Genomic DNA, 23,198 nt, shown 5'->3' on the forward strand with positions numbered 1-23,198 from the left:
CTTTCATCAATAGGGAACACAGAGACAGCCTGTCTGAAACCTGGTATTCAGACACACCTTTTGCTTAAAGCTTTGTATTGCTATAGGGAGGGCCACTCATACCTGTATTAAATAAACATCTCTGCACAGAGAGCTCAAGACGTAATGTCAGCTCCACAGACAGTCAATATTTGGCTAAGATCCTTTAAATTGCTTTGGTATCACATGAAACATCCATAACAGGAAGTGCTTTGTTCTTTCATGATGAAGATTTCATTTGTAGTTATGACCATTCTGTGCTGCTAGGTACTATGTGTGTGTGTGTGTGTTTTAAAAAAGCATCCATTAGCCTCCTTCCAATGTATAATGCAGTGTCAAATAATGTTTTTTAAAATAGCAGGGAGTTTCCCCCCTCAACTGCTAACTTTCTTTCAGCTTCCACCTTACAAAACTACCATTTATGAGGAAATATTTCCAAAGAAGAATATCTCTAACCTGAAGCAATTTACACATTTCATTCCTAGGCAATATTAGCTTATAAAGATAGGGGTCTCTTTCAGCGTAGTCACTTAATGTCTCCAAATATTTACTTTCAATGTAATTGTGCCAAGAACTGGTGCTACAGCACATATATTGTGTGAACAAGTGGGACCTGGGAAATAGCTCAAATGGTTTTGAACCCAGGTGGACTTGCTGATAACTGTTAGAAGGAAGATTTATCAGGTCTTGGGAAACCACAGAAAAGCTTTTGTACTGTCATTTTAGCCAGAGACTAATGGCAAACAAAGTTATCGCCAGGTCCAGGTGTTGAACTGCCCCACTTTAGCTGCAGTTCTCTTTACTGAAAAATGTTTGTCCATTAGCAAATTCTTTATTTATGAAATGTTGGAATTGCATTTCCACTAGCGGTGAGCTGAAATTTCTTAAAATACTTTTTTCTTTCTTTAAAGATTTCACACACAGAGAGAGAGACCTCAGCCTCTCCCCTTTCCAGCATTTTCTTCAAATAGTCTTCACCGTATTTTTTAGGTGGACACCATTACACACAAATGAACACACACACAGAGAGAGAGAGAGAGAGAGAGAGAGAGAGAGAGCTACAGAATGTGCTATAATGTAGTCGCACCTGCCCTGTGGAACATCCTCCCGGCTGATCTCGAAGAGTTAAACAACTATATAAATTTTCATAGACATCTGAAGGCAACCCTGTTTGGGGAAGCTTTTAATGTTTGGGGGTTGTTGTTTTTTGTATTTTCGTTGGAAGCCTCCCAGAATAGCTAGGGCAACTCAGTCAGATGAGCAGGGTATAAGAAATAAAATTATTATTATTATTATTATTATTATTAGCAGCCACCCATGTGCATCACATGAGCTGAGTGATGCGTTCATACATGTGACGCCTGTGAAGTGCATTGCGAGACTAGCTGCTGTTCTCTCTCTGCTTGCTCAAGCATGTGGCTTTCTTAACAGGCCATGAAAAGAATGCAGCAAATGGAAAATTCCTAGAGCAAAACTAGAGAGATGTGAAAAGGCATTCATTTTCTGTTCTGCTCTGCGTTTGCCACATACGGCACTGTTTCTGTTCCGCTGCAGTTTGTCTCCCACTGAAAACTACGTTATTTGTCTTGCTGTCTGCTGTGGCGGAATTGCAGAACTTACATAAATTCTGGAATTAGTTAAGTAAATTACATTGCCATTAAGTTATTCCACCCCTTTGATTTTATGCAAGCCAAATGCAATGCACAAATGGGGGTCAGAATGTAATCAGTTACATATCGTTTGTGGACTGAAAGCAACAAGATCAACTACAGATCATATTCACTAGATAGATTTCTATTCCAGACATGGGCTGAATAAGTGGATGCCAGTGATTTCTGCTCCCATTTCCATTTCCATTTGAATTCTTCCGCATCCGTGTGCAAGAGGAAGTGAATGGTTGGGGAGAGGGACTTGGGATAAATGGTTGGGGAGGGAGACTAGGCTCCACATCTAGCACCTGCCTAATGGCAGGGCTGGCCTCAGATTCCTCTAGTTAAACAGAAGCCACTACTGCCTATTCGTAATGCTGTGCATATCTTGAAATGTAGAACATTAGGACTGGCATCTCAAACTGCAGTTTGTGTCTGACCAAATTTTATCAAAAAGCTGCCATCCAGAATCAAGACTCTTTGCAAATATAAAGTTGCATAATTCAAAACTTTTTCATCAAATAGCAACCAAGACCAATAAGTAAACCCAGGATTAGCCTTTGGTTAAAACGCCTCTTTCATCCTTATACCAGTTTGATGTTAGACATATTATCCCTTGCGTCTAGAGTCTCTGTGATTACGATAATTGATAAAATCATTATTTGGGGAAGTTTGTGAAACATTTAACTGGAGATGGGGGTGGGGAAACCAAGCCTCTAAAACTTTATATTGCTGTCAATTACTTTACCCCTACAGACTCCAAGGCAGAGAATAGTTCATTAGAGCGGGTCACCACCTTTGACACATCCAACTCTGCAGAAACGAACCTTTTAGTAATGTGTCCAAATTAAAAAGCAGCTTAATTTATGGGCTTGCTAGATTCATGGCTCCACTGCCTAATGTATGACTGATTTGTGTGCCAGCATTGCTCCCCGGTGAGAAATATGAAATAGCTGAATCACATATTAGAAAGGATGGAAAGAACCAGCCAAACAGTGCAGTGCAGTTATGGCTTTAGCAGCTCAGTAATGACTTAACATAATGTTCCTACTTATAGGGGAAACCAAGACATGATTCATATCTCAGAAATCTTAACATGATCGGTGTAGCTCCCTATTTGAATTAATGTTCCACTTTCTTAGGTTATGCACCAGGCAATCAGCATGTGTTACTCCACAAACAAGACCTGCTGCTACTGCTCCAGCCTTTATTAATAGGGAAAGGAATCAGGAGCCCAGCTTATGAAAGAAGCCACAGAGGCCTACCAGGACATTATTTTATTTTATTTTATTTTATTTTTATTTTTTATCTATTTATCGATGTGCTCAAGGATGTAAATCGATACTTATTTACCAGGGTGTAACTCTCATTGGAATCAGTGTTGCTCACTTCTGCTTGGATTTTCATTTTCATTTTATTTTTCCGTTTTCTATGCCACTTTGCGTACAATATGCGGACCATGGTGATTTATGGCAACTATTGGGGCCTTTCAGATTAAAATTGAAATGATGCAACTGAAACAACATCACCCAATCAGACAGAGATAATATAAAATGCAAGTGCAAAGGCCCTGGTGACAGAATAATAAGGCATCATTGGGCTAGAACTATATAGGCACAACAATCCATATTCACAATGGAGGTAATTTGGGTGGACCAGAGGTGTTCCTCCACTCAGCTCTGGTGGGGAGTTTCACTGTCAATGAGGAAGCCCTCAGGGAGAATTGACCAAATGGCAGATGCACTACCAGTCGCAGCCAGCAGGAACCCCAAAATGGAGCTATATGGGAGGCGTGGAGTATTAAATATAATTGTTTAATTCTACAATGAAATGAAAAATGACTCTGTATGTGTGCTGCTAAATGCATAGCATAGAAACTTCGACTGTAGCTAAACAAAAATGTTGCAGAGAGTTTAACAGGTTGATAATTAACTTAGAATGTATCTCTGCTACATCAGTTTAACATTAGATCACATGAGAAGGGTATTGCAAATCTGCATTTTGTTTGCTTTCAAGCACCATAGAAGAAAGGACATGTGCCAATGATTCTTTCGAGGAGAACATAGCCTCAGGCTGGAATGCAGGCTGTGTGGAGAGACAGAGTTTTGTTTGAAGTAATTTTATATTTCAAAGACACTGTACCTGTGCTTGGTCAAGCACATGATATTGTCCAACTATTTAGATATAACATTATTTGCTTTTGTGTCTGTTTTGGAACAAGTCTTGTTAGTAAAGCTTTGGTACCGTATTTTTGGACGGGACAATTTTTATTTCAAAAAGTGTCATTTTCTATTCATCCTATTGTTTCCATATGCACAACATTAACAACCGCAACATGGAGGGGGCTTGCTTTAGTCAGCACAGGATCTGCTGCATCCTATGATGGCCCTGATACCAACATGTGATCGTTCGGAAGATGGCATAGGGAAGAGGATTTTTTCCTAACTTAACTACCACTGGCACCAGCTGGTATGAGCTGCAAGACTGTAGGTGTAGAACTGGCTGTGTTGCTCTGCGAGCCCCAATATGACCAGCCAGTTCCGCCTGAACCCTTCTATCCCAACTGGATAGCAAAGATCATCTGAAAGATTGTTGGTCACTCCCCAAGGCTCGTTTGACAAAAACAAGAAGCTGAGCCTTTCGTGTCATTAACCCAGTCTTGTGGAACAAAGATTTGGGCACTTTCTCTTTCGACTTTGAAACGCCCACTGAAAACTTTTCTATTCGATCAGGTTTATGCAGGCAATTAAAAAAACAGCTTTCCTTAATAGTTGGCTGGTTTCGGATTTTAGCATTCTTATGTGGCTTTTATTGTATGATTTCATGTATAATTGTTGTGATATTTATTTTTTAAACTGTGCTAGAATGTTTCAATTATTTCTTTGTGTTTACTGCTCTGGTCTCCTTTGGGAGGAAGGTTGGGATATAAATCAAAATATTATTAGTATTATTATTACAATATGTTTGTCCAAGCTGGCTGTTTATTAAGGACTCTTGAAGTCAACAGAGAGAACACATTTCAGGTGCTGGTTTTGTTTGTTTACAAGACTGGTTCCATTTCATCCCATTTGTGGGTGGATTTTTTAAATAAAAATCCTAACAAGATCCACCAAGTTTTGCAACAAACAAAATGTACTTCTGAGGTGGTCCAAAGTGTGTGTCTTTTTCTTCCTTTAACATTTTACAGCTGCTTGGAGCAGCTCTGTGGTCACCCAGTTAACAAAAAGAATCTGTTTTGAAATGCACCCAGAAGTGACTGCATATCACAAGGTGCTCCCGTGTACCTATTGGGCAGGGGGAGTTGGTTGCCTCCATATGTACAGTACATGGGGACAACCATCTTTTTCTCCACACGGTTCCACATACAGTGGTACCTCAAGTTACAGACGCTTCAGGTTACAGAACCCAGAAATAGTACCTCAGGTTAAGAACTTTGCTTCAGGATGAGAACAGAAATTGCGCCATGGCGGCGGCACAGTGGCAGCGGGAGCCTCCATTAGCTAAAGTGGTACCTCAGGTTAAGAACAGTTTCAGGTTAAGAACGGACCTCCAGAACGAATTAAGTTCTTAACCCGAGGTACCACTGTATTTTTAACACTGCACAGCCACAGAGCTGCTTTAAGCAGCTGTACAGTGTTAAAGGAAGTAAGAATCAACCCTCAGACCACCTCACAAGTACAGTACGGACCCATGTGACTATGCGACTTAATCCTTTCCGACCCATGTTTGTGTCTAAGGGGTAGGTTTGTTCCAAAATTCAGGGTGAACCAAAATCCTCCCAGCCCCTACGGACCTCTGATGAAGTCCGTTGTGTCGAAACACATTTGACTTACATTAGACTATATAGCGTAGCATTTGACCTGTTGTTGATTTATTACTGAAATATTTATTCATCCCAATGGAATCCCTCTTTGGAGTATCTGAAAAATACCATAATCAGATAAAATTGTAAGCAGTATTCAAAATATGAGCAATGGTAGAAGATTTATAATATATTAAACGATAATATATGAAACAGAAGAACATGTTTTAGGTAAAATTAGAATGCAGTATGTAAATGGGATGAGATTAAGAACAGCATGGAGGGAAAGGTGGTATGTCAAAGTTTAAAGAGAAATGTATAACAAATTTGGAATCTGGAATATATAAACCAGAAAGGGAAGTTGGGGGAAGTCGGGGGGGGGGGGTAATTGAAGATGTAAAATGTAATTTGAATTTTTGACTAGGCTAAAACTTGTTGTAAAATTTTAATAAAAATAATTTAAAAATAAAAGTTTAATTTTAAAAAATTGACTCAGAAAGAAAGTATTTATTCACCTGATGGCTATTTTATTGTAATAAGATCATTCCAAAGAAGAATTTGGACTCATATATTCTCACCAAGGCCCCTTCAAATCTATGCAAAGCATTCATTGAAATTCGAAAGAAGATGAAAAGCAGACAAACTATAGCCTGAGATACTTAACATAATCTGAGAAATGGCTGTTCTCTCCAATATGATTTCATCTTTCGCTTGCGGTTTCCCAGGGCTTCTGTTTGGTCTGAGCCACTACATTATGTCATGGGTCAAAGTCCTGTGCATGTAAAATGAGAATTGGGCTAGAACAAAGTCGATAGCATGAGTTAATCCCTGGCAAACTTAACATCACAAATACAAGCGGCAAACTCTCAGCCCTCTTCCCTTTATTCTTTCTCCTGTAAGCGATAGCAACTCTGGGTTAGGTTCATTCATGCTGTCAGGGTCACGTGACCTCTAGGGTAGTCTGAAGCACTTAAAAAAATGGGGTGAAAGGGAGGGAGAAGTTTCACAAGCTTTAAACAAGAATGCATGAAGAAGAAGGATATTACGTTCTCAGGATGCAATGTTCGACTCATAATGGTGTGATCACCTGTTGGGTTTATATGTCAAAACTGACAGCTTCTAATCCCGTTTCCTGTTTCAAGCCTCACACTCTCATGCTGCCACAAATAACATTTACTCTAGTGCTTTGTGAGTTGATTTCTTCAAATCAGGAACTGCACAGAGTTGCGTAACAAGATCCTAAGTTTAAGCAAGCTCCACTTTGTGCCTTCCATCTCCTAGGATCATGGCCTTCGGTGGTAAATGCGAAAGAAAGTAAAGAAGAACTCAGCTGGTTCACATCAAATAACTATCTAGTACACAATTCCTTTTCCAAATTGGCCATTCAAATCTGTTGATGATCTGTTTGTTTTCAAGATTTTTATCGTACAGGAAATATCAAGGGCAGCCATACAACACAACAGAAAATGCAATTTCTATTTTAGGAGTGCTGTTCAGAAATCCTCTGAGAACTTCACAGGCAAAACATTAAGGCGGCAAATCTTCCCTCTTGTTTATCCCCAGTTTGTCTAGTCAAAGACATATTAGCACTCAATATGGAAGCTTCATTTAGCTATCATGGTTAAAAGCTGTTTATAGACCCATGTTGAAAGAGAGCAGGAAGCTCTGTTAGAATCAAATACGGGATCGGCAAATTCCATGTCCTCTAGATGTTGTTGGACAACAACTCCCATCATCCCTGACCATTGGCCATACTGGCTGGGGATGATGGAAGTTGGAGTCCAGTATCATCTGGTGGTGGGCACCAATCCCCCAACTCTGGTTCTGGGTTGGTTATATCCATTTCTGTATAGCATGCAGTTAGTGCCCTTGTTTTCAGTTCTTACCTGCAAACTAAGTGGGATTTATTCCTATGTAGAACAGTAAAGGATTTTACGGAAATAACCAGTTTGGTGGCTCCTACTGTGTCAAAAATGAATCATTAATACTATGATATTGGAGTTTACAGAAAGATTCCCCACCCTCTGGCTACCATTGTGAAACCCAAACTTGAAAAATGAATTCTTTACAAAGAACGAAACTGAGATAAGTAGTAGTAAGTATTAAGCAAATATATTCCAAGCACTATTTGCAGACTTTGTGAGCAGACCAAAAAATGAAGCTCATTATGCCTGATTTAATACTCCTATTCAGATGCAGCCGAAATGCCCCAACTAGGGTCAGATGATCATCAACATTTTTATAGCCTCAGTTTTATCTTGTTTTTATCTTCCTGGGCTTCCTTTCATTTGCCACCCAACGATGCTGCTATAATGAGCAAACCTTCTTTTATGAGAATGAATGGCCTTCTCAGCTTTAACCGAATGGTTGCTTCTGGCTTTCCTATAATTAAATAGCCATCAAAATAAAACAGAGGGCTTCAGAGTTGCTGGGGTGTTTTTTTGTTTTTGTTTTTATTTTAACCACTTATGGAATAAACTGATTTAACTTAAATATGTTGGTCTGCTGAGATTTCTGGACTATAACAGTGGAATAATGATGGGCTTCTGGACTGGTTCCCTCAGTGAACTGCAGTCGAGTGAGGAATAGAGCATAGATCAGTCAGGCAGCAGCTGCTTTGGATGCCAAAGATTCCAAAAGATCCCAGGTTCAATGATTACCATTTATATAGGGCTGGGTAAATTTGTCTTTTCAGTTTATCTCAGTTTCTCAGATCTGCCACCTCCTCAGCAGTCCCACCCCCCACTGCCTTCACAGTGGCTTATCGGCAAATAGGAGGCACTGTTGGTCTCATCCCACCCCTAGGGAGGAGCTGCCCTCTGGGTTTCCCCACGCCCTGCACCCAACCAGGGTTATTCAGCCCCACAACAGCATTTGAGTCCCAATTAAACTGTCAGATGACGGGACGCAGGTGGGGCTGTGGTCTACACCACTGAGCCTCTTGGGTGTGCCGATCAGAAGGTCGGCGGTTCGAATCCCCGTGAGGGGGTGAGCTCCCGTTGCTTGGTCCCAGCTCCTCCCAACCTAGCAGTTCGAAAGCACGCCAAAGTGCAAGTAGATAAATAGGTACCGCTCCAGTGGGAAGGTGAACAGCATTTCTGTGAGCTGCTCTGGTTTCGGTGTTCCGTTGTGCCAGAAGTGGCTTAGTCAAGCTGGCCGCAAGACTCGGAAAAACTGTCTGTGGACAAACACCGGCTCCCTCGGCCTGTAAAGCAAGATGAGCGCTGCAACCCCAGAGTCGTCGCAACTGGACTTAACTGTCAAGGGTCCTTTACCTTTACCTTTTTAAACTGTCAGATAAGGTTGATTTTATTTCCCCTTGTTCCTGATGTAGATCTTCACCCACTCCTTCTTCCCTGGTCAGGTGTGTGTGCCATTTTGTCATTTGCCTCAGGTGGCAAGATGTATGGGCCAGCCCTGAACTCATGGCATTGGTATTGCCTCCTCCATGATAATAATATAATAATAATAATTGATTATTTATACCCTGCCCACCTGGTTGAGTTTCCCCAGCCACTCTCATGAGCTTGGTGTAAGGTAAAAAAAAAAAAAAAAGGTAAAAGATCCCTGGATGGTTAACTCAAGTCAAAGATGACTATGGGGTTGCGACGCTCATCTTGCTTTCAGGCTGAGGGAACCAGCTTTTGTCCACAGACAGCTTTCCGGGTCATGACTAAACTGCTTTTGGCAAAGCAGAACACAGTGACAGAAACCAGAGTGCACAGAATCGCCATTTACCTTCCCGCTGCAGCAGTACCTAGTTATCTACTTGAACTGGTGTGCTTTTGAACTGCTAGGTTGGCAGGAGCTGGGACAGAGCAATGGAAGCTCACCCTGTCACAGGGATTCGAACCGCCAACCTTCTGATCAGCAAGCCCAGGAGGCTCAGTGATTTAGACCACAGGGCCACCCACATCCCTGGGTGTAAGCATGGAGGGTTCTCCAACAAAGAACCCCCTTTTCTCTCACAACTGAGTGTGTAAACTGCATCTATTGGAAATTGTGGCCCTATCAACAAATAAGAAAACTCTTTTTCTAAAGTATTAATTTGTGAAGACTGTTTCACACATGCAAGTTAACCCTGTATTTTTTTCTCTCTCTCTCATTGAATGATGAATATCCTAAAACTAGAATTTTGGCAGTCTCCATGTGATCATGTTTAGCCCACAAATACTTTTAAAAATTAAAAGATGATGGTAAAAAAGGGTTATAGAATAATGAAAGTAGTTGTTTTCCCCATGGATCTTCCGCTGCTAAGTTTCTCTGTTATCCTGATATATTTTGGTTGCTAAAGCTAAGCAGTCAGTGTTACAGTCCCCATCTGTTTTACACAGTGGTGCTGGGTGGCATGCTTAAAAGATAAATAAATAAAAGTGATATTGAGAGATTTTATCTAATCAGGATTCCAGAATAGATGACAAATTGCCCTCTTTTAAAACTGTGATGTATAATTAATTACACTGAAAGGATTTCCCCCTTCAGCAGGATGAGGGTAGAAGGTTAAGTGAAAGCTTTTGGCATCTTGAATGTGTGTGGCTTATGGCTGGAAAAGAAGCAAGAATTTTAAAAGGGGGCTGTTGAATATGGGTCCAGGGTTACAGATAAAAATATATATTGCTACAGAGAATGAAGAAATGGCTGGAGAGTGAAATGCCTAAGGCAGCTTTGGGTGACCAACAGGATGCAGACCTGCCAAGTGTCCCTATTTTCCAGGGGCGTCCCTGATTTAGAGAACCATCCCAGTTTCTGATTTGTTCCTGGAATATCCCGCTTTTCGTTAAAAGGTAAAGGGACCCCTGACCGTTAGGTCCAGTCATGGCCGACTCTGGGGTTGCGGTGCTCATCTTGCTTTATTGGCCGAGGGAGCCGGCGTACAGTTTCCGGGTCATGTGGCCAGCATGACTAAGCAACTTCTGGTGAACCAGAGCAGTGTATGGAAACGCCGCTTACCTTCCCACTGGAGCGGTACCTATTTATCTACTTGCACTTTGACGTGTTTTTGAACTGCTAGGTTGGCAGGAGCAGGAACCGAGCAACGGGAGCTCACCCCGTTTCAGGGATTCGAACCGCCAACCTTCTGATCGGCAAGTCCTAGGCTCTGTGGTTTAACCCACAGCACCACCCACACCCCTGAATGGATTTTCCTTAGGATGTCCCTATTTTCATTGGAGGTTATGGAGCACTTTAAATATATGGTGTGAATGGAGTGGAAACGTACATAGAATTGCCAGCTTTTCCGTGGCATCAGAAAAGCAGGTGGTGGGCAGTCCAACCATGTGCTATTTCATTGAGGCAAAACAAGTACTGACATCAAGAGACTTGGTGCAGCCACAAAATAATCAAAGGCATCTAACCCACATTGCTTCAATTATTTTAATTGTTGAACATGTCTAACGGCTGTTAGAGGCCCTTATTACTGTAGGTAGCAATTGGAGTTTCCAGAGTGGTTCAGACAAACAAAACAACATCATTAAGCATTATATTTCTCCAAACTTATTTACCACTAACCTATTTATTTATTTTATCTCCAAAGCATGCTGTACTGTTGCTTGCCTCCAGTGTTCACACCCAACTTTTCCCAAAGGCATATGCCTGCAGCTGCGTATAGCAAGATTGACTCAGGCTTTTGCTTTTCAGACAAACACATTTCACTTTCTTAGAAAATCAGTGCTTCTGTTATTATTATTATTATTATTATTATTATTATTAGGGATTTGTGGGCCCTTGATGAAGTACATAAGCCCCTTCTGATTCCTCCCAACTTTAGCAAAGCCATGTCTGCCCCCTATAAAGAGATGGCAAGTTTGAAATTATGGGATGGGGTATACACTGTTACTATTGTTACGTGCCAACCCAATATCAGCCAAGCGGCTGCATGAGATTTCAGAGTTCAAGGCTCTTACCCAGGATATTTCCATTGGGAAGTTTGAGGCACCTAGGAGGCTGGTACCTTTAAGAAATACTGTTTATTTACACACGGAAGTCTGCAATGGAGGTGGTGTTGGATATTAAACCCCAAGAGTGTCTCTCACTGCCCCTCACTTAGTTTCAGCAAGCTTGGGGCCAAAGCAGCAGTCAGTCATGGCTCCCGGTCTCTCGGTGCAGCTTCCTCCAGCCAGAGCCAAGATGGTTTGGACCACATGGTAGGTGAAATCTTGTTCCATGGGAAGAAAGAGGACCATAGATACTGTTTTAGCAGCAACCTTGTATCAGCTATAATGTACAAGAAGGAGGACAGGTTTCTAAGGAGAGCTGAAAATAATGCTTCGTGTTTTCGTAAGCATTGCAAAAACAGAATATCATTCCTGACCTGGGAAAACCCCATTCATTTCGGTGCTGTAAATAACCAGTGTTTTTGTTTTACTACTGAAGGTATTACATTCGTGCACTGACGCTGAACCAGTGCTCTGCTGTCAGCATGGCAAAGGGCAGACAGAGGCACCAGACAATGTAAACAGTGCTAGCCCCTGCTTAATGAGAAGAGCCCGGGAAAACAGGGACAAGTTTAACTTGCATAACTTCAGCTGATAAGCACAGAAACCCACAAGCTTGCAGAAGGGCTCTTGTGGGCTTTAGTCATGCTTAAGCAAGGGTGGACAACCCATGGCCCTCCAGATGTTCTTGGACTCCGTCAGACCCAACCAAAATGGCCAATGATCATGAATTATGAGAGTTGTAGTCCAGCAGAATCTAATGGGCCATTGATGACCCATCTCTGATTATTAGAAGCTGTTCTAGATTCTGCTGGGATTCTCATATTTCATCTTGCCTTAGGCTCTGATCTTGCAGAAACTGGCCTGAAACTTAGTCCTTGACTAGCAGTATTCGTGTGGATATTTCCATTCATATCGAAGATTTCTCTGAAGATGATCCTGCGAAGGCTGTTTAATTATAGGAAAGTCAGAAACTTTAAATCTATACTCTTATAAAACTGCAGGTTATTACAATAATCCTGCTAAAGTTTTTATCTGTTTGCAATTTATCTGTAAACCATTAACCATTCTTTTATAAAAAGTTTGTTATCTTGCTTTCTGATTCTTCTGGTAAGTTTCACCATTTCTGCATATTCTGTAGGTTTTTGTATCCATTCCTCCTTTACTGGGACTTCTGCTTCTTTCCACTTTTGTGCAAGTAGCATTCTTGCTACTGTAGTAGCATACATAAATAAATTTCTAAACAATTTAGATAGTTCTGTCCTTATAATTCCCAAAAGAAAAGCTTCTGGGTTTTTATAAAAGTTATTCTGAACATCCTTTTCAATTCATTGTATATCATTTCCTAGTACGCTTTAACCTTAGTACAAGACCACAACATATGATAGAACATTAGCTGTTTTCCTCAATACTTCTCAAGAAACTAGAAAGTTTAATTGTTACAAGAAACCACAATGCTTATCTTTTCTGTACTGTCGCACAGCAATAATCAGAGGGGTCAGCTTCTCCAGATGATTCAGAGGGCTCGATGCGGCCCCCTGACATCATGCCTGCAACATTGCAAGGAGCCAGAGGGTGGAGCCAAACGCCGTTTGAACATTGAGAGGGCCTGACCCCCTCAAAACCAAAAAACATTGGGGGACCAAAGTGCCTCAGCCTCCTGAAGCTGGCACCTGGAAAAAGAGGCTGCATGTGGCAGTAAATTCCACCTTTGGAAAACTTAAGTTGAAGGGACCCCTGACCATTAGGTCCAGTCGTGGCCGACTTTGGGGTTGCGGCGCTCATCTCGCTTTATTGGCCGAGGGAGCTGGCGTACAGCTTCCGGGTCATGTGGCCAGCATGACTAAGCTGCTTCTGGCGAACCAGAGCAGTGCACGGAAACACCGTTTACCTTCCCGCTGGAGTGGTACCTATTTATCTACTTGCACTCTGACGTGCTTTCAAACTGCTAGGTGGGCAGGAGCTGGGACTGAGCAATGGGAGCTCACCCCGTCGCGGGGATTCAAACCACCAACCTTCTGATCGACAAGTCCTAGGCTCTGTGGTTTAACCCACAACGCCACCCGCATCCCATTGGAAAACTTATGGTGGTGATTATTCAAGAATCTGTGCCCATAGTTGAACTGTCACATGGCTACCACCAATCACCATATCTGGGGAGGGGAGGGGTATGTTGCCCACCATGAACGAAGCAGTCATGTAAATGAGTCCTGGGAGTTTTTAAATTTTATTTTAAAATAAAACCTGTTTTAATGTGGACCCGCATTGCATCATGGAATGAAAGTACCTTCCTTTGGATTTCCCCCCTCCTGTTGAGGGGGTGTATAAACATGAGTATTTGTTCAATATATTTATGTCGTATTTCTTTAGGCTCCCCTGATTCTAATGGCATTTGTAGTACCTGGGCTATTAATCAAAAGTGACAATGGAAACAGCTTAGAGTTAATGGGAGCATGAGAAGTTTTCCAAACATAGTGTATTTGACAAGGACCAGGTCGAGTCCAAAGGAGCTGCTCTTGGTTAAATAAATAGTGAAACTGCAGAGTTAAAAGCAAGGACTTTGCAGCCATTTATCAACTTTATATGACTCATTTTGTGATTACGAGGAAGACTAAAGTGAAGCTAGAATTTATGAATTAAAAGCTTGAATTACAAAGCTATGAACACAAACTTGCTCAGAGAGAAAAAGGTCATTGGTACAAAATGCAACCCGCATCATGTCAGAACGTTTTGAATTCCACCTTCCCAACTTGATCTACTGCAAAATAGTTCACTAATATATTTTTGAATTCATTAACGTTTGTAGGATTCGCACTGGCTGACAACCTGCTACCAGGCCATGTTCAAGGAATTAGCACTAATATCTAAGGCCCCATATAAGCTCAGGACCAGGTTGAAAGACTTCCTTCTCCTTTATATACCCAGTAAGTCATGGCATTGTGCAGGAGTATTTCTCCTTCATGTCCCTCCAAATATCAGAAGCCTGCTTCAATGGAGCAGGGCTAACAGTGTGGCTGTGGAGCGTCATACCTGTTGAGATTAGACAGGTGTTCGCTATCCGCACTTTTAGGACAAAGCTGAAGTCATTCTTGTTTCGACAAGCTTCTACAGTAGCCTTAGGCAGGCATGGCCAAACTTGGCCCTCCAGATGTACAATTCCCATCATCCCTGACCACTGGTCCTGCTAGCTAGGGATGATGGGAGTTGTAGTCCCAAAACATCTGGAGGGCCTAGTTTGGCCATGCCTGCCTTAGAGGGATCATTATGGATTGTTTTAAAGCCTATTTTTGGTTGTTTTTCATATACTGTTTTTATGATATGGCTGCAAATTGCCTTGAGCAAAGTGGTGGGTGTGAACACACAGAGAGAGACTTGAATGGCTGAGGAATTGCACCCTGTTGAGTGATCCCCCTTTGTATCACATTCTCCTTATATAGCCAAAAAGGCATAATTCACACAAAAAACTCTCATTCACATGGGGAAAAGTGGTGCAATGAGAGCAAAAGCAGCCCTTGAGCCCATCTGTACCGTTATCAAACCCACGAAAGGCCGATCTCCCCACTATGTTGCCTTGTAATATGACTGTGTCCACTTCTGGGCACCGCAATTTAAGAAGGATATTGACAAGCTGGAATGTGAGCAGAGGAGGGCAACCAAGGTGATCGAGGGTCTGGAAACCAAGCCTTATGAGGAAAGGTTGAAAGTGCTGGGTATATTTAGCCTGGAAAAGAGGAGATTGAGAGAAGGTGTTATGGCCATCTTCAGACATCTAAAGGGCTGTCACCTGGAGAAGGCTAGGAACCGAAGCAATGGCTTCAAGTTATATGAAAGGTGATTCTGACTAAATATCAGGAAGAACTTTCTCACAGTAAGAGCTGTTTGACAGTGGAACAGTCTCCCTCGGGAGGTGGTGGACTTTCCCTCCTTGGAGGTTTTTAAGCAGAGTTTGGGTGGCCATCTGTCATGGATTCTTACCTGAGATTTCTGCATTGCAGGGCTAGATGACCCTTGGAGTCCCTTCCAACTCTAAAATTTTATGGTTTTATGAGTGTATGGTCCACACTCCACCCACCATGACTCACTATTATTATGATAATATTATAATCAATCTATATTATAATCAATCATGGCTTCAAAATGGGTCCACCTCGGTGGGGTGTATGTCTTAGTAGCTGCTTGGAGGAATACTGACTTGAGTTCAAAGATCTCATCTGTGTTAATGCAGAGGTTCCTGTTTAATGAGACAATTCAGAAAAAGCATCTATAAGTAGCCAGTGGATTTCACAAGCCATGTTGACTCTGGAAAATCATGAAAAGACCTTTTTTTTCCTGGAAGTGACTGATTACAGAATTGGACAGATGCAATACGTTTCCTTTCCTTTCCCCCCACCCCCTTTTCCCATTGGGATTGGGCAAAAACATCTTTATGGGGTGGTTCATAGGAAATGTATTCCATTTGTCCTGGCAGAGAACTTAATAGCTCTCTTGAAACTATCCTCTTTTTCTCAAAAGTGCTCTCTCTCAAGGATACCACATGATAACTCTGGTTTAACATACTGAAAATTTGGAACGGGCAAGCAATAAGCTACTGAACTCTTTCCCATCTGGAGACGCTTTTGCTTTCGTCTGGCCTGCCGATGTTTTAAAACCCTATAACCTAAGTAAACCTGTAGAATTTGTGGTGCTCACTTGGAACTAGTATCAGATTTTTTTAAATAAAAAAAATAGAGCTCCCTCTGTAAACCAAACTGCTTCTTAGAAGGCAAGATGGCCACAGAAATTGGGCTGATGTGATATATGGAAGGTCTTGAAAGGACAACAGTTCCCATCACCCTTGGGCCACGCTGGCTGAAATTGATGAAGGCTGGGGGTCTACCAGTTTCCCCAGTCCTACCAGGAGATGCCAGTGACTGACCATGGGATCTTCTGTATGAAAAGCAAGCGCTGTGTCACTGAGCCACAGCCCTTCGCCATTGCTGAGCTATCACTTTCTCTAATAATGGTGGCTGAATGACAACAGGAGTGGAACCTGCAAAGATACACTGACAAATGAGGAAAACGGATCATATAGATGACTATTGTACCCTACACTTCACAGAAGGAATAATATCTATACAATTTACACCTACTGTCCATCAAAATGTGATTTACCATTTATTTCCTTGCTATTGTTTTCTGGGAAGGTGATCATTAAAGGGATGCACAGGACAAAGATGCTTTGCCTTGCTGCATCCCTGGCGATCCTCAAAAGAACAGGGGCAGGGGCTAGAATCTTCACCCTGCCACATCCTTTTGAGGATCACTGTAGAATTTTGGGGTGGCCTGGCCCCCTTCTTGAAAATGCAGAGACGTGAACATTTCAAAAGATGGCTGTGTTGTGGTTTGCATGGCGTTTTTGTGGACATGCCAATGTGGCAGGTTCACCTTTAAGTGCAAACTGAACTACATTCCTTCCACATCCCTCAATTCAAGTCCCATCACTGTCCAGATATCGCTAACGTTGAAAGACACCATGTGGAGATTTAAGTGCTCTTTAATGCAATTTGCTCTGACTCGTCCCAGAACATGACTTTTCCAATTGAGGACTTTGTAAACCTTATAAAGATGGTTCTGAAGAAGGCTGGAAGCAACGAAAGGAATCCCCCAAGTTGGGAAGACATGTGGATGTAGGATATGTAACAGAGCTCCCCCCTTTCTGTACCAGTTTCGTAAAATGAAACATTCAGTAGCTTGCGGCAGCACAGCTCTCAAGTGACTTTTTCCAGACTCATCCCAACAAAGGTGATGGAATCACTCCAAAAGTAAGTGGTCTGAGGGCTTTTAGCCAGGGGCTATTAAGAGTGACCCCATCCTAATGGTCAGCAATTTGAGATACATTTCTGAGAAAGACCAGAGCGAAGTTACGCTGTAGCATGAGGCATTCCATGCGGCCTTCGGACATTTATGCAGGTCTTGTGTTGCAGTCATGTAACCTTTCCTAATATGCTGCAGATGTTTGCCAAGCTTTGAATCTTGTGTGTATCAAGTTCTGCATTTATTCTTTTGGGCAGCCAATGCATTAGGCTCTCTCTATTGGGGATTTGTTGCTGCACGGTACCATTTCTGGGGGGAAATGAAGTCTGTTTTCATCCAGCTGTAACTGAAAAGGCTAGCAAAGTCAGGAGATATCAATGGCAGACGACTGTGGCTTTAGAACAAACAACTAAATTCGGTGTGTGAGACACGTCAGATTCATTTTTTTATTTGTAAGTAGAAATGGTTAGAACTGCCTTAACCTTAAAGGGAGTTTTGCTGGCGGGCAGCAGTTAAGAGGACTGGGGTCTATACAAATGCTCTGGGAACATCTGTTTTCAGAAGCTGAGGGGAAATGGTAGTGCCAAATAAAGATTTTAAGGCTCATAAATTTCCATTGCCTCCAAGCCTTCTCAGGTTGAGGAACCTATCTCCTTATGCTTCCTTATTAGAGAGGGGAAAGTTACCACATCATTTCACTGTTGAATTCCTAGAAAGCAGTGCAGATACATTCAGGTGAAAGAGGCTGTGGAGAAAGATTCCTTCGGCCATTGAGGTGTTTTACCACCACTGAAATGTGCAATGTCATACCATTTTCAGTACGTGAATTTCAGCTGTCCTTGGTGTGTCTTCCCTCAGGAGTCTGCAGGGGTGCGCAGGATGCATTTGAAACCCTGGGTGACCCACAAACCCCTGATTTCTGGCTTTCACTAAAAAAAATAAAATTGTAGAACCTGATATATGAGGCAAAATATACAGGGTCCATCGTCCTTTTTGTTTGTGACCAACTAATTTGCTCTGCCCCCTTTCAGTGTTTTGACTACCAGGAGAAAAATATTTGCAGATGTCCATGACTTTCCCGCCATCTTCCAAACTTTACTTTCCACCCAACTTCACATACCTTCCTCTTCCTAGGCCCTGAATGGATTTCCACCTAGATTTCTTTCTCCCTCATTTCCTCAGCTTCCTTCCATCTCCTCACCTTTCTGTCAGTCCTTTGTTTCCTCAGGTCTTTGCTTCCTGGCTCACATCTGTTCCGTCACCTTTCCCTTTGCTGACTATGGAAAAATCCTTCAGTCTCTCTGGAGACGGCTTGAGACATTATGCAGTGTGCGCTAGGGACTTGCCCTCTTTGACTGGTGACTGTCATGCTGCTTTTAAAAATATATCCTTATTTATTTATTATAGCATTGCTTATCCACTCCTTCACCATGAGGTTCCAGGGCAGGCTGCAATAATATAGTCATACTGTTTAAAATCAGATAAAGGTAACGTAACCTAACGTAATTTAAATAAGAAACCCAATGTGTTTAAATAATAAAATAATGACAGGTATTAAAAACACACCTTAGTTGTCAGAGGTCAGGGCAAAGATATGTGCCTTCAGCATCTGTGGAAAGCTGTACAGTGAAGATGTTAGATGCACCTCAATGGAGAGGGAAGTACATGGTTGACAGGCTGTCACAAAGGATGCCCTCTCCTTGCCTACTTACATCCTTTTGGCCATGCTCTGATCTGAAAATACAAATATTTAAGTTACAAAACTGTAAAAATAAAGAAGAATTAAGTTTGCAAAACAATAATTACCATGTGGTTAGGGTAGATCAACGTGTCAGTGCCCACTTATCCCCAGTGTTTATCCCCGGCCAGGACTTGGCTCAGGGCAGCTAACATCAAAGTATGATACATTAAAAACATAAATCAAAGAATTGATTAAAATACAGCTTAAAATCGAATTTGGAGCAGAATAAAATCAGATGGCAACCCACGGATTTTAACTATAGGGGATGGGAACATTAAGTGCTCACCAGGCCCAACTGTTTGTGCTGGTCTTATATGAGCCGGTGGAAAGGGTTAGGGAGGTCACTTACATACTGAGTCTTATAACAAAAAAAAAAAAATTATTAATGCTGCAAAGAGTCCACGAGAGTATTTCATCCTTTTCATTTCACTTTTAGAGTAGCTGCTGCCACTCTTTGCAAAAGCAGAATGACCATTGCACGGCGATTCTAAAAACTTCCAGTTCTACAAATCCAAAGAGGTTGAGTTGGCACATAAGGAGTGAGGTGACCCTTCAAATAAACTGGGATATATGAGGAATCTTTTCAGGTCATTCTCCTTTCTTCCCTAATCTGTGCAACTGTGGCAGTCTTAAACCTGTGGTAAAATAGACTTGAATCTATTGTAAGGGGGGGGGAGTTGTGAAAATAACCTTTAAGATGTTGTTGAAACCCTTCCCTGAGCCCCACAAGCACAGAGATTTGTTACGAGCCAAAGCAAATAACCACGCAAGCCAGTCTTGCCTCCAACCTCGGCCCGCTAATACAAAAGGGTGCCATTTATCAGTTCCAAAGGAAAACAGCACCTGACAGCACCCAGAGTACAGACTATTCATTACATATCTAAAGGCTATTGATCAACAGCCTGTTTTAAAATTCAATAGGTTCAAGCTTAACTGATTTTCATGGCTGTTTGAATGCGTTTATGACTCCAAAGGCATGTTCCAAACAGTGCTTTGTCGCAAGGGTCTGCCAAGAGAAAATAATGTGAGGCATTAATAAAGCACCAGCAAACAAGCTGACACCTCAGAGGTAAGGTGGAAAATCCAGAGCGCTGCCCACAGAAAAGGGAGTAAATACTCAGTACGGGGAGTTGGCCGACAGCTGCAGGATCAACCCAGTTGGTATTCACATCGGATGCTGCAAAAGAGGTTCTGTCACAATGCCAGTTCAAGGGGCATTCTCTCACAGGGTGGGTTGTTGTGAGGGGGGGAGGGAAAGGGAAGCGGACGGGACAAGAGGGACATCCATCAAGTGCAAGACTGGAACAATGGATCCACTAGTTGCGCGAGCCCAATATCCGGATCTTAAAATTGCCAAGAGATACATGCATAGACAGCTTACACAGTGTGCCTGTGAAAAGCCACAGACTAGGACATCATGCTAGTGAAACTTGTCACATCACTTCAAGATGATCAGCTAAACCAGGAGGTTGCCCAGCTGAAGACATGCCCCCAATGCACAGAGAGCATGGGGGAGGGGGTTGCCAGTGTGGTGGGTAGAGTCAAATGCAAGGTGGTAGTGCACTTACTCTGCAAAAGGTGTTTGTTGGTTTGTTTGTTTGTTTGTATTATGTAATGTTTAACAAACAACTCATTAAGTATTCCAAGAATTCAATGAAAGACAGTGAGGGGGGGGGGGGAACTATTGAGCATGGCCAGGTATAAGGTATGGGGATGAAAGATATAAAGAAAAATATGAAAAGAAACTTATACAAAAGAGGCAACATGGCAGCATTTCAAGGTAAGACATAAACAGTGGATCCAAAACTCAAAAATAGTGCCAAATGAAATCATATTTGGATGCAGTTGGCCATCTGTGTGACTGCGTCATTAAATAAGCTGCAAAACACACAAAAGATAGCTGAAAGTGTCCAATGGGTCCTCTTCCCCTCTGAGAACCCCTCTGGCGGGTCGATTTTCTGATGTGGCTATAAATAATGTGTGTGGTATTTATTTATTTATTTAAAACCCTCATACACTAGAGCTGAAATGTAAGAGAAGGGTGATAGAGTGTTGACTTTGCTGGGACCTCTGAGCATGCTTGTAGTCCAGGACTGCAACGCAAAACAGATAAATCCTGAAGATTTGATTTGACTTCGATTTAATATTTCTATTCCCCTTTTCCAACAACAAATTGGGAGCTCAAAGCCACTCACAATAATCACAAAAGCATTAAAACAACAACAAACATTGCATTCACTATAGCATCAAGCACAGTATGAAGCAGATTTGTTTTCTATCGACTGAATGCTTCAATGTTTATTTTTATAATTAATTTTGTACACCGCCCTAGTTGAAGGGCGGTTCACAATCACAGAAAATTGCGATATAAAGAGCTACATGTATTCATGCACAACTTCCTGCCTTCTCTGGAACTTTGCTGTGTGGTATGCATAAGCAATCCTCTCCATGTGTGTCTGTGTGAGGGGGGTGGAAATGCCAAAGAAGGGGGGAGGGGAGGGACATGTGTTGCAAACTGCAACCTTCTTTGCTTTTGATCTTCTCTTCCCTGCTTTGCTCTGCAACATGAATCCTAATTTCCTTGAAGGAAAAAAACCTCACCCCACGCTGAGAGCCCACACAATGCTCTCCATGGCCCTGAAGCTCTCAGGTGGTTCCTTTACCTGTGGGAATGAGAGCGAATCAAGATTCCTGCCATGAAGTTATGATTGCTCAAGTCTCTGCTGGCTCCAATTTGGAGGCTGCTGAAGTGTGTGCTGAATGTAGATTGAAGGAGGGGCTGCTCAGTCTATTACACTTAAGCAGATCTGCGGGATGAGAAACTCCAGCATAAGGGATGCAGATGAGTTCCACTCCCTAGTTTAGGCCTCGTGCAACAAATAAACTCAAGCTGCTGTTACTGAAAGGGGTCTAGTCCATGATGGTTCATGTACTGTGAGCAGCAGAGGTGCTGAGTTACGGCCAACATTGGGGGCGGGGGGGGAGGCATTGCGCGTGCATGACATCACATACGTGTGACTTCACACAAACAAGTCACCAGTGCTCTGAGCTCCTCAAAGGGTCACATCGGAGGGCAGGACCTTTGGCACTCTGGCGCAACCCTGCTGGTGAGCCCAGATCACCTTCCTGTCCAGCGCTGGCGCTCCAAGCTCATGGAGAAGGTCAACAGCAAGGCTGACCGTCAGTAGCCTCCTCCACCCTGTCAACATTGAGGGGGCTTGGCCCCTTGCACCGAGATTTTGAGGCGGCCAAGGATACCTCAGCCCTCTGGAGTTGGCACACCTGGCAAGCAGAGGTACACCTAGGCAATGTTGACCACCCAGAAAAGTGGAGGAGCAGCCCGGGGAGAGCATGGTTGGGCAGGCAGGCTCCTAACTATTCAGAGCCATGATTTTTGCACATCCCTTGGGCCTGCGCCCTTGGTAGTGTTCAACCTGGCCAACCTAGCTAAGCCCCTGACCGTGAGGGAGGTTGCATGTTTTATTTATAGAGATGCAGGCTGCAACGTTTCACCTGCTCAGCTGTTAGGTGGATACATGTGATCAACCAAAAAGAAGCCCTGCGAGATTGTGATCATTAGTGCTGATTACAAGCACCATCTTTTTTTTTCTTTAAAAAGATTACAGTGGTACCACAGGTTACAAACTTAATTTATTCTGGAAGTCTGTTCTTAACCCAAAGCATTCTTAACCCGAGGCACACATTCACTACATAAGCCTCCTGCGGTCCCGGAAGCGGCTTGTGTTCGTATCCCGGGGCAAAGTTCACAAGCCGGGAAACCTGCTTCCGGGTTTGTGAAGTTCGTAACCCGAAGCGTTCGTAAGCAGGACTGTTCGTAACCTGAGGTACCAGTGTATCTCTTCAGAGATGCTTCCTGTTACGGCACATACATGCATCTACATTGTGAAAGACCTACATTGGCTCCCAGTACATTTCCAAGCACAGTTCAAAGTGCTGGTGCAGACCTTTAAAGCCCAAAATCGCCTCAGTCCAGTATACCTGAAGGAGCGTCTCCACCCCCATCATTCTGCCCAGACACTAAGGTCCAGCAGCACTGAGGGCCTTCTGGCGGTTGCTTCACCGTGAGAAGTAAAGTTACAGGGAACCAGGCAGAGGGCCTTCTCGGTAGTGGCACCCGCCCTCCCATCAGATGTCAAGGAAATAAACAACTATCTGACTTTTAGAAGACATGTGAAGGCAGCCCCGTTTTGGGAAACTTCTAATAGTTTGATGTTTTATTGTGTTTTTAATATTCTGTTGAG

This window comes from Podarcis pityusensis (assembly GCF_964106645.2).
Source record: "Podarcis pityusensis genome assembly, chromosome: 3".
NCBI classification, from domain to species: domain Eukaryota; kingdom Metazoa; phylum Chordata; class Lepidosauria; order Squamata; family Lacertidae; genus Podarcis; species Podarcis pityusensis.